Raw genomic sequence first — 15,328 nt, 5'->3', positions numbered from 1 at the left:
ATACGTAACCCTCTAGGTATTACTTTATCTTTAAGATATTTGGTTAGCAGAGCGTTATCAAGCCAAAGTCTGGTTTCAGCTTTTAGCAATGCCTCCAGCCTATAAAATAACTGCTTCATATCTAGTGGATTGGCCTCTTCTGAAGCAGATTCATAAGCCATAGACTGGCCAAACAGCTGATTTATTCTTATATTTCTCTCCTTCGTGTTCCTCCGTGATACCATGTTAAACAATTAATGCAGCCCAAAACATTTTAAAACCAGAACAGACAATTACAAATATATACAACAAATATTCAGGCGCACAAAAAATATATTGATCAAAATTATTGACTATAATATAAGGTCACTGATAATATTGCTCAAAGCTGCTCCCAATCGATACTCTGGTGTACCGAAAAGGGACATATTCAGGCTTTTCTATTTGTCAGCAATTGTGTAGATGGAGTCCATGTGCAGGATGAAGGAAGCTGAGGTGCTCCGATCTTAAAAGCAATTGCAGGTGTAAGAAAGCTCAGTATGAGAAGAATGTAAGGATTGGAACAATAAATAAATCCCTTGATCGGTTTCTCCATGCTCATGTGTGGACTGTTTATTCAGAAGGTTTGTAAAGGCAGGTAGAGACCCTGGTATTTAACTGGTCTTTAACCAATCAGTGTCTACATCTCATTTTCAACACCTGAATCAACAGGTGTTGTCTAATTGTTTGTTTGTTTGTTTGTTTGTTTAATGCTGCAGACAAATGTTAAAACACAAAGTGACCACATTATTAATACTAATAATAAATACACACACAATAATAATTTATTAGAAAGTAAATAATAATAATAATAATAATACTAATAATAATAATTAGGACACAATAAAAAAAATTGATAAAACATGGCATCACATCGGAACAAGAAAGATATCAGTATCTAATCTTTAGCATATATGAAATATTACAGTGGGAAAGACACGTGTCTCAGAGTGGATGTTTCCATAGCACAACAGGATAATAACCAGTCCCCTAGAGAATAAAACACTGGGTCTCTAAGTTTGAAACCAAGTATGGATAGACAATAATTTTTTATTATGATTTTATTTATATTTGTTGTCATTGTACTGTATACAATGAATATACAGTATGTTTACAGTTCTCCAAGTTCAAACACAAGTATATATATAGTAGGTGGATAGCCGCGTTATATGATATTCTTTATTGTCATTGTTTACAGTAAGTAATGTTCATAATATGTTCTCACATTTAGTTTATAAGAGATATAGAAGAACTCTATTTTTTATATATGATTTGTATATTTTTTTTTTTTATTATTTTCTTCTTTCTTTTTCCCCTCTCCATATATATATATATATATATACATATATATATATATATGTATGTATATATATATATATATATATATATATGGAAGCTATCAGCGCCACAGAAGCAGTATTTCAAATGTCAACACTAGCATTGGGACCAAACAATAAAATGACTAAAAAGAACTGCTTAGTGGGCACTCCCTATAGTTTATTAGGGCGTCAGCCTGTTACCTCAAGTAAAATAAGGCACTGGTATAGATGCCTAGAATAAAAGTGTGTGGACAGAGAATGAGGTAATAAAGGCGACCGCTGGTGCCAGACAAATTTAGAAAACTAGGCAGTTTAGTAAAAAATGGAAAGCATTTATTATGAAGCACTAAAACAAATCCGAGTGTTAAAAAGGTGTGGATTAATACTGTAAAAATACATGCACAAGAGGATAAATAAAACGCATAAAACACTCGTAAAAAGACTCCAAAAAAGACATAAAAAGTAGGACATAAAATATACAGGAATAAAAGCGACAAAATTTAAAAAAAGAGAGGAGTAAATAGCTTAACTTAGTATTTGAGGTTAGATCAAGGTAGCACCCAACGCGTTTCGTCCTGTGTGGACTTCATCAAGGGGTGATTTGAGACTAGAGACAGAACTTCTATATATACTCATCCTGTAAAGGAAGTGGTGCTTACATCACTTCCTGTGATTAATTAGTTAAGAGACTCAAAAAAGGCCAGAAAGCAAAATACACCACAAATAAAATATACTTATATACATCAGAGCATCAGATATTAGGAGTGTTGTTTAAAAAGTACAATATAACGTGTGTAAGGCATGGAACACAGCATAAAACCGTGGACTTCCTGTCTGGGCGTTGTGTGACCTCACATCCGCCCCACATCCGGTATCCATCTTTACAGAGTGCGCATGCGCAGGCTCCGTGTGTCGGGACTCGTCCGCACTGTTGGAGGGGATCTTTATTGCGAAGGACCAGTTCCTCTATGTGTGGAGCGGGAAACAGAGTCCTCCGTCGACCATTTCCTGCTAAAAGCAGTTCCTAGGTGTTCCATGTTCACCGCGGCCATGTTTTTGGAGTCAGGATCGATCGCCTGGGGAAATTCCCCGAGTTCAGTTTTTTCCTTTGGATTTGATCCTTGACCCACGGATTAACACAGCTCCATATCCAGTTACAGATATATAAAAGATATATTAAAAAGCGGGGTCTGCAAATATGGTGACGCAGTTTAAATACAAAAAAGGGGATATAAATTATATATATATAGAAGGAGGATAACATTGAAATTAAAAATAAAAGAGAATATAAAATGTATATATAGGTGCACCACAATAGTACTGTTAGATGATAAAATAAGTTCCTATATATAGCGCACTCATCCATATACACATAGAGAAATACGCTTATAATATATGGACCTGCTAGCTACTAGGATTCTTATCAAAAGGTGGTCGCAGCAGAGAAGGGGATCAGAGGAAGAGGTGGAACCACGATATAGAAGCTTCATTTGGGATATAGATCCCAAAGTTATATAAGAGAAAAAAAAAATTTGGGGGTGGGAGAGCCCCAAGGGAAGTTATTACAAGAATGTGAAGAGAGAGAATAAATGAAATATATAAACAATTGGAACAAGGCGGAATCCGATATACCGATATGTACATACACATAATTATTAGAGCATCCTTCCGATTTGCTCCAACATCTGTAAATTTACAACACCCGATGTTCTAAGGAGGTCTCCCATCCTTATACTGGCCGGGCCCAGCCTTGCTTAGCTTCCAAGATTAGACGGTGTCGGGCGTCCCCAAGGTGGTATGATTGTAATAATGATGTGGGAAAATTAGACATGAGCTCAAAATCAGCCGCATATACAAAAGGGGTATATTCAGTGTCCGGGTCTAGATTAATCTAATGGCCTAGGTAGTAACAGATTCAGAGGCCGTGTGCATGAAAGCCAGATAATGTTACATAAAGACATATAAATCCTTCCTGGAAAAAAAAAAAGGGAAGGATTAGGAACACGAAAGAAAGATGGAATTAGGAAATCAGAAATGTGGGGTACTTTGTATAGGGTATTTCTAGATTGAATACTTTGTCCTATCCTTTTTCAAGAATCCATTACAGCACCTGATCTCCCTTGGGGGTCTCCCAGCCAGGTACTGGTCAGGCCCAAAGCACTGCTTCGCTTCCAAGATCGGCCGGGGTTGGGCATGTCCAGTGCGGTATGGCTGTAATATTATTCAGGAGGCAGGGATAAATTGAAAGGAGAAAGGTAAAGGTAACTAGTATCCAAAGTTTGCTTACATTACAAGAAGGGTGCAATTTCATATCCGTCATTGAAGCCATCTGGGTGCAGGGTGTTCAGTTCGTAGATCCAGAACATCTCCCTCCTGGAAAGGAGGTTAGAGAGATCACCGCCTCTTACTCCCAGGGATACCATTTCGATGCCTTTGTAAGTTAGTGCCTCTGGGTCAGAGTTATGGCATTGATGGAAGTGTCTTGATACAGCGTGTGTTAAGACTTTGTTCCTTACATTTCTGATGTGCTCTTGGATGCGAAGTTTCAATGGCCTCTTAGTTTTTCCAATGTACTTCATTTTACACGGACACTCCAGGAGATAGATTACTGATGTTGTGTTGCAGTTTATGAACTGTTTGATCCGATACTCTTTGTTGGTGTGTAGAGGAACTGGTCCGCCGCAATAAAGATCCCCTTCAACAGCGCGGACGAGTCCCGACACACGGAGCGCGCGCATGCGCACTCTGTTAAGATGGATACCAGATGTGGGGCGGATGTGAGGTCACACAATGCCCGGACAGGAAGTCCACAGTTTTATGCTGTGTTCCATGCCTTACACACGTTATATTGTACTTTTTAAACAACACTCCTAATATCTGATGCTCTGTTGTATATAAGTATATTTTATTTGTGGTGTATTTTGCTTTCTGGCCTTTTTTGAGTCTCTTAACTAATTAATCACAGGAAGTGATGTAAGCACCACTTCCTTTACAGGATGAGTATATATAGAAGTTCTGTCTCTAGTCTCAAATCACCCCTTGATGAAGTCCACACAGGACGAAACGCGTTGGGTGCTACCTTGATCTAACCTCAAATACTAAGTTAAGCTATTTATTCCTCTCTTTTTTTAAATTTTGTCGCTTTTATTCCTGTATATTTTATGTCCTACTTTTTATGTCTTTTTTGAAGTCTTTTTACGAGTGTTTTATGCGTTTTATTTATCCTCTTGTGCATGTATTTTTACTGTATTAATCCCCACCTGTTTAACACTCGGATTTGTTTTAGTGCTTCATAATAAATGCTTTCCATTTTTTACTAAACTGCCTAGTTTTCTAAATTTGTCTGGCACCAGCGGTCGCCTTTATTACCTCATTCTCTGTCCACACACTTTTATTCTAGGCATCTATACCAGTGCCTTATTTTACCTGAGGTAACAGGCTGACGCCCTAATAAACTATAGGGAGTGCCCACTAAGCAGTTCTTTTTAGTCATTTTATTGTTTGGTCCCAATACTAGTGTTGACATTTGAAATACTGCATCTGTGGCGCTGATAGCTTCCCTGGTACACATCTTTCTTTTGGTATTACTGTTTTCAGCTGCCTGGTGGAAGTCGGTATCATACACAGTATGTTTGGAACCAATGAACGCACTAATAAGAGGGGTCATAACACTCTGCAAAGGATTATATATTAAAATCAAGAGACTGATTAATCAGCTAAATTTGGAAATCTTGCTTATTAATATCACCGCTGATGTTTGGAACTAATTGCCTTTTGAATTATTGCAATTTTCTGCAGGAGTGACCGGCACTTGTGATGAGATCTGTAAATTGAGTAATTGTTTTTAATTTTTAAATTGTGAAAATAAACGAACACACCTTTTTAATAAGCACTGTTATTTGTGTATACAGATGGGTCCATGTTTATCTTGACCTTTAATAGGATAAACTGAGACTGGGCAGTTGGACTTAATCCCCTGCTGTAATGACTTAATCCCCTGCTGTATTGTTCTCTGTATTGCAACTGAGAACAATAGATGAAGGGTTTATGTTAATAAGCCATGTTGTGCCTAGGCACAGCAAACTAGCAAAGATAACCATGGACCCATCAGTATATTGTATTTCTTGAAAAGACTAGGACTGCCAACTGCTTTTGCTGATATATATATATATATAATGTGATTATTTTTTTATTAAATGCTTAAATACTCTCTTTGGTTGGCCCTCTTTGATTGGCTTGTTTTAGCTTCATTGCTTAAATGCTCTCTTTGATTGGCTTGTTTTAGCTTAATTGTGTGTGTATATAGCTTATTTCGGTACACCAGAGTATTGGGAGCAGCTGTGAGCAATATTATAAGTGACCTTATATGATAGTCAATCATTTTGATTGATATTTTTTTGTGTATCTGAATTTTTTTGTAATATACTTATAATAAAACTTTTATGTCGGCACTTCTATGGAAACACTAACAGCTAAGGCATAAACATCCTAGTGTCAACCAATCACATTCCACTTAACATGTATCCAGCTGCTTCTAGAAGATAATGGCTAGAATCCAATTGGTTGCTATGGGCAACATCTTTATTTCTAAAAAATATCACACCTTAGTAAATATACCCCTACATATTAACTTATCAAAGATGCAGGATAAATGCAAAGTAGAGTCTGATTGTTTGTTATGGGAAACTTCTCCACTTCTAAAAAAAACCCCACAATTGATGACATATATCATTTCTTTTTTTATGTACTTTTTAAAATAAGACATTCACTCTCAGCCTATTTCCAGTTCCACAGTCAACACCAACCCCCCAATTGCAGACACTGTCATATTTCCAGACAAAGCAGCTAAAACACTTTGAATAAGTGTACCAATTCATTGCAATCAATAAATCCGGACACAGCCGCGATAGAATCTTGAGTGCAGTGAGAAGTAATGTAACTATAGAAGCAAATACTCTGGAACAAATAAGAAATTACCACTTCCAAGAAAGCTTCCTGTGGAAGATAGTAGATAATAACCAATTCCACCAGCCATATCTAAGGACGCTGGAACCATGATCATAACAAAGCCGGACAAAAACACTCTTCCAGGAGCACTCTTAGTTAAAAATCAATTGATAAATAGAAACAATGATGAAATTAAAATCTACCTTATTTCCCAAGAAAAAGGGACACTTATGTCCCAAGTTTTGTGTATATACAAAGGTGTTTTGTAGTATACAGATGGAGCCACGCTAATCGTGGCTCCGTCTGTGCCTGGGTGTACCCCTACCTCCGTGTCTGGGGCGCGCGCATGTCCGTAACGTGCACGCACCCCATTCACTAGAATGGGAGCGTCTCAGTGCGCTCCTGGCATGAAAAGGCAGATGGATCACCTAGTCATGCTGGGAGGGCTCGTATGCTATGGAGCTGCCTCAGATGAGCACAGCTCCATCTGTATAAAGGTTCAATACCTTTTAAATAAAGTTTATAATATGAAAGAGCTATAAATCATGGACTCCTTCAAAGTAAAAGGTGAATAGCATAAATAACATCAGTAGAGTCTGAGAGGATCACTAAGGTGCTGATAAACTGCTCTAGAAATCTTGTTAAGAATAATTCAAGAGTGGTCAAACTATTAACATCAACTGGAATGAAAATTATTTTTTTTCCAAATGGTCAATGTGACAAATTATTATTATACATATAGAAAAAAAGGCTGAACCAATAAAAGTATCACATGGTTCAATTTGTTCAGAGGGAGAAGGAAAATAAATATTGTGAATCTGCTTTCAACGTTAGACCCTCAGAGCTCCTGTGCCACACTGAATATGCCCAGTCTCATCTGATTTGGAAGCAATAAAGTGTCGGGCCTGGCCAGTACCAGATGGGAGACCCTCTGGGAATACTTGGTGCTGTAAGTCCTTTCAGCACAGGAACTCTGAGGGTCTAATGTTGAAAGCGCTTTGGGTCTATTTAAAATCGACCTGAATGTAATCAACATCTCCAAAAAATTGACAACAGTGTTTTTATTCAAAATATATAATTTACTAAGAGTTGATTTTTTTGTTCCATTCTGTTTTTGATGGTGCATTGGTTTCTATTTGAAGTTCTAGTTGAAGTTCTAAATGTGTTCTATTCACCCTCAATAGAACCAAAGATCATCTCAAAATAGACAAAATAATACAAAAGCATTGTTTTTGGCCACATGCACTGTCACGTATTACCCACATACATCTTCATTCCTGGGCTTATTTGTATAGTCACAATTTTTTGTTAATCAGTGCTGTGCTTTTAAAAGCATGTCTCCCATGTATTTTCCATCATATTGAGGTTTCAGACAATTCCACGTGAATTAAATTCAAATAGAACTGTTCGGTTGAAACTGGTTATTGTTGGTTCTATTGAGGTTCTATTTTCAAATAAAATTTTTATAAATTAGCTTTTCCTATTGATGTCTCTGTGAAAGTACCGATGGTCTATTTGAAGTTCTATTTGTGTGTGAAGTCAAATTTCTGGTGGGGATTTTGAGTTGGTTTTGCCTTTATAAAATACCTGATAGTCAAATGCACCACAAAAACACCTCAAAATGGTCTGAAACAAAAAATTGACCTTTAGTAAATAAACCAATTGATGTCTAGAGAAAATAAAATCAATACTAATAAAGAGTCCGCTACTACTACCACATATGCTACAAATGATAATAATTTGAAATGATTTACAATTTCAAAATATTTATATAACGCATACAATTACACTTTGCAGAGGTAACATCATACTTGCATGTATGTTTAAAGTAGAGATGAGCGGGTTCGGTTTTACTCAGATTTACTCGGTTCTCAAAACGGCATCTTATTGATTCACGGATGTCTCGTGTTTTGAATAGCCAATAAGATGCCATTTTGAGAACCAAGTAAAACCAAGTAAAACCGAGTAAAACCCGAACCCGCTCATCTCTAGTTTAAAGACAATTCAGAAAATATATGGTACTTTAAAATGTCAACACAATTACTTCTATTTTAATGGCAACTATTTATTGCAAGCTCTTATATAGCAGTATAAACATTGGGCGAAGCTTGTTACAAAATTATACATTTGCAGGTTTTTGCATAATAATTTTTGACATTTTACTAGAGACTATTTCTACACTGATTTGCTTCACTACTATTTTCCCCATACATCTTCCCTAGAGCCACTGCATTTGTGTTCATTTGTAATAAAATGTGTTTAAGGTGATATATGGAATAGTGTTATTCATACTTACTGGTAAAATGTACAGTGATGAATTGCTCCCTTACCTGCCTCCCACTTTCTGTTCTCAGACTATCACCTGATTCAACAAATTCTACTGCCTGCTCTCTGTCTTTTGCATAATATGATGGGGAGGTTTTTGCAAGCACAGATTATGCAATAAGCAGCAGCTTTGCACAATGTCAAAAAACTTTAAAGGAGCATACAACAAAATACATGTGGTATTAAAAGTTGCAATTTGGATAAGTTTAAGTCTGTATAAAGGAGACTATGGGGTCAGTTTACTAAAAATCATGTTTTTAGGCTTTTTTTATATCTGAGATTTACTAGTGGGAAAACATGGAAGTAAAATCATGATTTGAACTGAAAAATCATCCAAATAAACAAAAAGAAGTCAACACACCATCAAACCTACTTGCAAGTTCTTTTAACAGAAAATAAAAAAACACGTAAATTCACTAAGAATTGTGTTTATAAACAAAATACAAACTTGGGACAAAATACTGTTTTCATATAGCAAATAACATGTGGCACCCCCTCCAAATGTAAATACAGCCCTGGGCTCTTTGAACTAGTCATGGCTCAATAAATATGGTCCCCCATTTTTTTTTTATTTTTTTTTTTAGAACCAGCACCAACCTCCACCAGCAAGGGGACATATTGATGGGCTCACCACAGCCAATGCAGTAACCCTCCCATCTACTGTTGTCAGCCCAAGCTGGGGATTTCTTGGGAAGTAGAGATTCCCCAATAAAGGTGTCCCCTCTCTTGAGTCTGAAGCTGAAGCCCAGGGGCTATACCACCGTACTCCTGGGCAGTGGGTGTGTGGTTGATAGCTTTCAGTTAAAGTTAGAGTGAATTAATATTGTCCTCTTCAGGGGACTACAAGTCCAAGCAAGCTCCTCTCCCCACATGCTAGAACCATAAGTACCAGCAATCAGGGTATTAAGGACCGGCTGGTACCTATTGTCTCACCATCGTGCTTCTATAGACACATGGTAATGCAGCATCTACAGACACTGCGAGTGGGCATCTTAGTCCTTACACATTTCAGACATACGTTCGTACACAAGGGAAGGTTGCAGACGTGACTGTGGCAAAAAATACAAGGATGGCCACAACTACGGCTGACTTACAATCAGACCCTAAATGAGTTCAAATATAGAAATATGAGTTACTTACCTGTGAAACATAACTTAATTTCAAATTTATAAATACAAAATTGAACTGTCCCAAGGCGCAAAACAGAAGAACTTATGCAGCTAGATACACACGGGGACCACCAATTCCCTGTAATGAAAACAATGATGCAGAAGAAAGAATGTAACTCAGCGCTCAGTCCTGTTCCAACATAAATGTGCCATATAAAACCTTTTTGAAGATGTGTCTTCTATAGGTCGCCAGACAACTTGTACACGATGTGTCAATTCCCAGTCGTCAATCCATATGATTCCCTTCAGTGGTGAATGGACCTCAGAATAAAACCAGATGGAAATAACATAGTGTAGTACGTCTACAAAAAGTTGATGACACCCATGTGAGGATTGAATATAAATGGGGTGAAATGATCTGCGTACCGAAACTCACACTAAATGAAAGTGAATAACTCACATAAAGGTATCTTTAGCCACCAATCGCCAATGACGTGAATAGGCCAACCGTACACACACCTTTATGCAGCAATCCCAGTAGTGTGACGTACCGTACTCACATAACACACAGTGAATACACTCCCATAAAGGTATCTTTAGCCACCAGTAATCAGTTGTGTAGATGGAGCCACCGTGAACACACCTTCGTATGTTAATCCCTAGAACGGGACGTACCGTACTCACATAGCACATACTGTAATAGTCGTACTCATATAACGGTTTCTTTGTCTTTCGTCCTCCAAACTTAAACTGCTAGAGCAGTGTTGTATAAACTGAATCTCCCAGTGGAAGAATTATAACCCAAAAGAAACCAAAATGGCACTCATAAAATCCATAAAATTTATTCCAAACACTGTCTAAAAACATGGGATAACAGATAGTGGATGGAAAGAAGGTGTACCTGAGAGGCAGTGACGGCCGTGAATTGCCCAACAGGAAATACCTAACCGTCTGTTCCCCCCCAAAAAAGCAAAGGTGATCAGTAGCACTCCTGGACCAACATGTTTCGACTGTGATATTAAGTCTTTTTAAAGGTCCTTGAAAAAGACTTAATATCACAGTCGAAACATGTTGGTCCAGGAGTGCTACGGATCCCCTTTGCTTTTTTTGGGGGGAACAGATGGTTAGGTATTTCCTGTCGGGCAATTCACGGCCGTCACTGCCTCTCAGGTACACCTTCTTTCCATCCACTATCTGTTATCCCATGTTTTTAGACAGTGTTTGGAATACATTTTATGGATTTTATGAGTGCCCTTTTGGTTTCTTTTGGGTTATAATTCTTCCACTGGGAGATTCAGTTTATACAACACTGCTCTAGCAGTTTAAGTTTGGAGGACGAAAGACAAAGAAACCGTTATATGAGTACGACTATTATGTGCTATGTGAGTACGGTACGTCCCGTTCTAGGGGATTAACATACGAAGGTGTGTTCTCGGTGGCTCCATCTACACAACTGATTACTGGTGGCTGAAGAAACCTTTATGGGAGTGTATTCACTGTGTGTTATGTGAGTACGGTACGTCATACTACTGGGATTGCTGCATAAAGGTGTGTGTACGGTTGGCCTATTCACGTCATTGGCGATTGGTGGCTAAAGATACCTTTATGGGAGTTATTCACTTTCATTTAGTGTGAGTTTCGGTACGCAGATCATTTCACCCCATTTATATTCAATCCTCATATGGGTGTCATCAACTTTTTGTAGACGTACTACACTATGTTATTTCCATCTGGTTTTATTCTGAGGTCCATTCACCACTGAAGGGAATCATATGGATTGACGACTGGGAATTGACACATTGTGTACAAGTTGTCTGGCGACCTATAGAAGACACATCTTCAAAAAGGTTTTATATGGGACATTTATGTTGGAACAGGACTGAGCGCTGAGTTACATTCTTTCTTCTGCATCATTAATTTCAAATTTATGTTTCCAAATTGCCGATTGCATGTAACAATGGCCAGAAAACATGGTAAAATGAAATGGCTAAAAATAAATAATAAGGGATTTAATAAAATGTAAAAATGCTATGCATGCAAACAATTGGAGACATGTAACGACCAGCAATTTATCAAAAGTTTTTCAGCAATTTATGACACCTGATGTAAAGCAGGGATTTTTTTAATTCAAAACTAGATTTTTTTTTCATTTATGTAATTTATGTATATAATACCTATACACATGCATCTTATTTCTAGATATGATTTAATCCACATTGGCAGCATAAACTGAACATTTACACTAAGAACAAAAGAAAACAACCATAATATGCTAAAAAGCCAAACAGAGGAAAACAGCATTCAGTGGGGCCAAGACGGGTGGGTACTAATTCCCGGACTGATGGGGCCCGGGACCACAACCGCAGCCCCTATCTGGAGTATACCTGTATGTGGCCAGAGCCATCTTCCTGGTGCTATCTTCGGGAACATGGCTCCGCCTGTTCCAGAGTCTTTGTTCGCTAGTGGCCTGCATCATGGCATCATGGAGCTGACCGGGGAGGGACTTATTATACCAGTGGTTCTCAAACTGTGGGCCGTGGCACCCTGGGGTGCCTCGGGACACTTGCAAGAGTGCCCTTAGTTGGTGGTCCAGGACCAATTCAAATTATTTATGGTCAATATAATAGGCAAAACCAGTGCTGGTGGCTGCCAATCATAATATATATATATACAAACAGAAACAAATCTTGTCCCTCACTAGAAATACATATTGGCAATTCATTTTTATCTTTCATCTTCTTTGTGCCATTGGTAAGAAAAGGAAAATGAAGGCGCTAAATAGATTTTGGCAGGTATTTTAAGGAAAAATGTTGACGGTTGAGTACTGTACACTTACATACATACATACATACATACATACATACATACATACATACATACATTACATACATGATTTCAGCTTTTTACATTTGAGAATATGTCAAGTAAGCATAGTAGGTGATTTCTGGAACCCAGTTTTACAGTGGTCCAGAAGGGTTCTCCTTCCAGGTGGTCCTTATCCCTTTGTTCATCACTGAGACTTAACATTTGGTGGTGTTGATAACTGTTAGTTCCAATTTATCTCCATTATAATTCTTTGCTCTCCTTGATACAATACAATATAAAGCTTAATGAGAAACTGTCACATTTCAAATGATTACGATCAGCCAACGCCATGTTGCATGTTTTTTATTGAGCTTAGTTTTGTTATCTAGCATGTTATTCCAGTACTGTATGTTATCCTTGTATACTGTACCTTATTGCTATATCTCTAAATCCAACATTAGCAGAAAACCAAAATGGTAGCATTTTACAAGTCATAGATATTTAGAATAGAATTATTACATTTTAGATTATACATGCAAAATAATAATAATAAAAAAACAAAAAACATTTCTAGGTAATTAAGCAAGCAATTATGCCTAGTTAGCAACAGGTAACTCTCAGGCAAATAGTTGTCCCTGGAAAGCGTATTCATTTTCAAAAATAACAGGCAACTCCCATAGCAATCTACATACTGTATAATGCATAAAAAGCTCAGACAGTTCCACATACCTACCCACATACTGTATATTATGCTCCAGCTTTGCCTCACCATCTCAGAATCCCATAACGGACAATGGTAAGTACCTGCACTCAGAATACACTTGCCTTGATTAAATGCCTGGAGTCAAAACTAATTCAAGAATACTGTACCTTATAATGGTAAGGAAAATACTTGAAATATGCTTATCCCTGCAATAGTGTAAATAATCTGCATATTACAGGTGTTAGGCAACAAGCAAATAGGCCAGGATGCAATGGGAGCCGATAATGCAGCCTGGAAAATTATCGCACCACATTGGATGTAATGGTGTGCATCTATTTACCAGCTTCTGTGTATCGGATCCGAGTTGTCGTGGTATTTAGACTAGAAAACATCTGACCAAACGGTTTTAGTATTTGAGAACGACACTGTCAGAGATTTGGCCACCAAAAGTCCCATGATTAAAGCAACACATACCCTATATAAACACCAGTCCTCCAAGATGCACAAGCAGCTCCTGCTGATTAGAATGATATGTGGCATGGCTATATTCTGTGTGTAATAGCGGCTGTATCAGCATACCTAATTATGTTACAGTGTTTGGCTGGAATGCACTGTAGCATTACATTTTGTATGCAGATACAGCCTCTATTACACACCGAATATAGCCATGCTGTATCATTTAAATCAGCAGGAGCTGCTTGTGCGTCCTAATACATCCCTTTGTGTATCAGACTCATTTTCCTGTTTAAAGTGTGCAAAAGTGACGTGTACACTATGCGGATTACCTTTATTTTTTGTTTTTTTGTGTGTGTCAAAATTTATTGAAAAGTGTTCATTTATTGCAAATGTGCTTGAAAAGTTATTTCTAATTGATTTCCAAGATTTTCATAACCAACTCGGCTTAAAAAAAAAAAACACCTCTAAATTCTTTAAGCGTTTTAGTGCTGTTTTGTATCCAACTTGCAAAATCGGTCTCCATTACATTTGGCAAAACATCTGGATCCAACTTTTTTTTATCGGCTGCTCTACTTTAGAGCCATAAGCATCCAAAAATCCGGTACGCGGGCTCTAAATTATTAGCCAACATTGCAAAATGCCCAATATTTGCGGTTGGACATTTTGCTATTAACAAATACAAAATGTTGACAGTTGAATTTTATGTTATTATTTGCCACTAATATCTAATTATGCTTTATGTTGTATAATGTAAAATATAATGGAAGCTGTTTTGAAATCATTTAATGTATATTATTTTAGGTATTAGAAATAAAGTTTTTCTTTAGAATAAAAACCTTCTCCTGCCTCTTTCTATATTGGAAACCTTGGAAAGTGTATTACAGGTTGAGTATCCCATATCCAAATATTCCAAAATACAGACTTTTTCGAGTGAGAGTGAGATAGTGAAGCCTTTGTTTTTTGATGGCTCAATGTACACAAACTTTGTTTAATACACAAAGTTATTAAAAATAATGTATTAAATGACCTTCAGGCTGTGTGTATGAGGTGTATATGAAACATAAATGAATTGTGTGAATGTAGATACCCTTTGGCCCTTATTCCGAGTTGTTCGCTCGGTAAATTTCTTTGCATTGCAGCGTTTTTCTGCTTAGTACGCATGCGCAATGTTCGCACTGCGACTGCGCCAAGTAAATTTGCTATGTAGTTACTATTTTTACTCACGGCTTTTCCTTCGCTCCGGCGATCGTAGTGTGATTGACAGGAAATGGGTGTTACTGGGCGGAAACACAGCGTTTTATGGGCGTGTGGATGAAAACGCTACCGTTTCCGGAAAAAACGCAGGAGTGGCTGGAGAAACGGGGGAGTGTCTGGGCGAACGCTGGGTGTGTTTGTGACGTCAAACCAGGAACGACAAGCACTGAACTGATCGCAGATGCCGAGTAAGTCTGAAGCTACTCTGAAACTGCTAAGTAGTTTGTAATCGCAATATTGCGAATACATCGTTCGCAATTTTAAGAAGCTAAGATACACTCCCAGTAGGCGGCGGCTTAGCGTGAGCAACTCTGCTAAATTCGCCTTGCGAGCGATCAACTCGGAATGAGGGCCTTTGTTCAATGCACAAAGTCACAAAAATATTGGCTAAA

At 37.7% G+C, this 15,328-nt stretch overlaps 2 pseudogenes; both read right to left on the bottom strand.

Annotated features, from left to right (window-relative positions):
• Nucleotides 1-3,027: 3,027 nt before the first annotated feature.
• Nucleotides 3,028-3,146, bottom strand: LOC134937558 (5S ribosomal RNA; annotated as a pseudogene).
• Nucleotides 3,147-3,435: 289 nt separating this feature from the next.
• On the bottom strand, nt 3,436-3,556 carry LOC134937472 (5S ribosomal RNA; annotated as a pseudogene).
• Nucleotides 3,557-15,328: the final 11,772 nt, after the last annotated feature.

The sequence above is a fragment of the Pseudophryne corroboree genome, chromosome 6 (genome assembly GCF_028390025.1).
Source record: "Pseudophryne corroboree isolate aPseCor3 chromosome 6, aPseCor3.hap2, whole genome shotgun sequence".
Classification (NCBI taxonomy): Eukaryota; Metazoa; Chordata; class Amphibia; order Anura; family Myobatrachidae; genus Pseudophryne; species Pseudophryne corroboree.
This window is presented reverse-complemented; position numbering and strand designations above follow the sequence as displayed.